Source organism: Nelumbo lutea, chromosome 5 (assembly GCF_056320005.1).
Source record: "Nelumbo lutea isolate HS-2025 chromosome 5, American lotus-T2T, whole genome shotgun sequence".
NCBI lineage: Eukaryota > Viridiplantae > Streptophyta > Magnoliopsida > Proteales > Nelumbonaceae > Nelumbo > Nelumbo lutea.
The window spans coordinates 85,293,834-85,296,260 of NC_142688.1; positions in this window are offsets into that span (position 1 = coordinate 85,293,834).

A 2,427-nucleotide genomic window follows, 5' to 3' on the forward strand; every position below is an offset into this window, starting at 1 on the left:
CTAGGATAACCTTTATCTTGTCCGGGTTGGCCTCAATACCGCGCCGGTTGACAATGTACCCTAGGAACTTACCCAAAGTGACACCGAAGACACATTTGTTGGGGTTTAGTTTCATGCTAAATTGACGCAGAATTTGGAAGACAGAATCTAAGTCTTGTATTAATTCTTGTGAGAACTGCGTCTTGACCATGTCGTCTACATAATATTCTATTTTCGTGCCAATTAAGGGTCGAAATAGCTTATTTACAAGTCTTTGGAAGGTCGCCCCAGTATTCTTCAGTCCGAAGGGCATGACCTTGTAGCAGTACAGGCTGAATTTGTTTATGAAGCTGGTTTTTTCCTCATCGGATTGGTCCATCCTGATTTGGTTGTAGCCTGAGTAGGCATCCAAGAAGGTTAGCAACTCATGTCCCGAGGTTGCGTCCACTAGGCAGTCAATTCTGGGGAGGGGGAAGCAATCTTTTGGGCAAGCTCGGTTCAGGTCGGTGTAGTCGACGCACATGCGCTAGACTTCGAAGAGGATGTCCGCCGAACTACCTGAATCCACAAGTACACGCCTGACTTCGAAGTCATTGATCCTTAGTTTTATGACAAGCGCATCATCATGGGGGTAGTGGACACCTCGCGCATCGTCTTCCGTGAAGAAGATCGATTCTTCTATCTTCGGCCTCTTTGGAGGGTTCTGTTCTTCTCGGGTTGCCTCGCAAACTAATGTCCGGGCTGCTGCTGAAGTACACTCTACTACCACCGAACCTCCCACTATCACATGGATGGTTCCCCGAACTAGCCTCTCTTCCGGAGGCTGTCGTTGCATCGCCTCGGCTGGTTTGTTACTGGATTCGGGGGCATCCTTTCCGTGCTCCCCTTGCCGACCTGCCTTATTATTATTAAATTTATGCTGTAAAAAATTTCTCAAGTATCCATGACGGATGAGTCCCTCTATCTCGTCACGGAGATTATTACACTGTTTGGTACTATGATCGTGATCTCTATGAAAACTACGGTATGGATTTTTATTTCTCTCGTTTGGATTCCCCTTTAGGCGAGGTGGCCACTTTACGTATGGGGCGTCTTTGATCGTCATCAAGATCTCGGTTCACCTCGTGTTTAACGGCGTGTAATCCATTTGAACTTATAAGGGAGCTCGGGACGGCTGGCTTGGCTTCGCCTCCCGGGTTGGGTTTCTTCTGTCACCTAGGTTGGAGGGCTCGCCTTCTCTTTTCCTTTTCTCGACCCCGCCTTTGGTCCTTTGGTTGATGTCTTCCTCTGTTCTCATGAACTTGTCCGCGAGCTTGAGAAATTCAGCCACGGTCGCGGGCTGGCTGGCTACCATGTGCCATTTGAACTCCTTGTGCGCTACTCCTCTCTTGGCCGCTGCGAGCTATACCGCAGGGTCTAATCGTGGTATCCGCAATCACGCTTCATTGAACCGCTTGATGTAGCCCTTGATGGATTCTCCTTCTCTCTAGACTACTTCGAAGATGCTTTCCTCGGTTCTGGGGCACCGCTTGCTGGTGACAAAGTGTGCGGTGAAGACCTGCACGAACTGGGCCCAACATTTTATCGACCCGGGGGCCAGGTTCCTGTACCAAGTGCGGGCTACCCCCTGAAGGTGGTGGTGAAGGCCATGCACATGCATGATTCACTGGCCCTAGCGATGTGCATTTGGGACTAGAAAGCATCGATGTGGTCGTTGTCATACTTGTCCAAATGTGGGAGCTTGAAGTCTCTAGGCATGGGAACTGCCAGGAGTTCTAATGCGAGGGGGGAAGGAACTGAGAGAATTGGGGCAGCTTTTACCTCGTCCGAGCTCGTCTCTTCCTTATCTCTGAGCTCGAGCAGGACACGGGTCGCAGTTCGGCGACTTCGCCGGCACCTTCGTTGTTGAGTGGGCCTGGTACTGGCGTTGCTAGCATCTGTGTTGCTGAGCTCGATGGGCCCAAAATGTTGGTAGTCTGCTGCTAGGGCGCTGAATCAGTTTTCTGTGAGCGGGAACTCAGGCTTGGAGCACCGAGGTGTTGACTTTGCGGGTGAGGTTCCCAACCCGCCTCCGAGCTGCGGGGCAGGGGTGATTTTCCTTTCCCTTCGACCTGGGGATGAGGCCTGGCTGTTAGGGGGGTTCAGGAGTTGGGAGGCTTCTTCTTGGTGAGGGCGTCCACCTTGAGGGGAGGCCTTAACCGGCTTTGGAGTAGGGTGCCGAGGTGGAAGCAGTGGCTGGTTCAGGGGTAGTTGGGGGAACTGTTGCTGATAGTGATGTTGGGAGAGGTGGTGTAGTACTTGGTGCTGCTGGAATTGTTGCATTTGGGCTTGCATTGCCCGCATGCATTGTATCAGGTCGTCGAATTGGTTCTGGCAAGTTGCTAGGGGACAACAGTTGGTTCAGCAAAAGTTGTTTTGATAGGGAGTGGAAGAGGGATGTTCATGGCC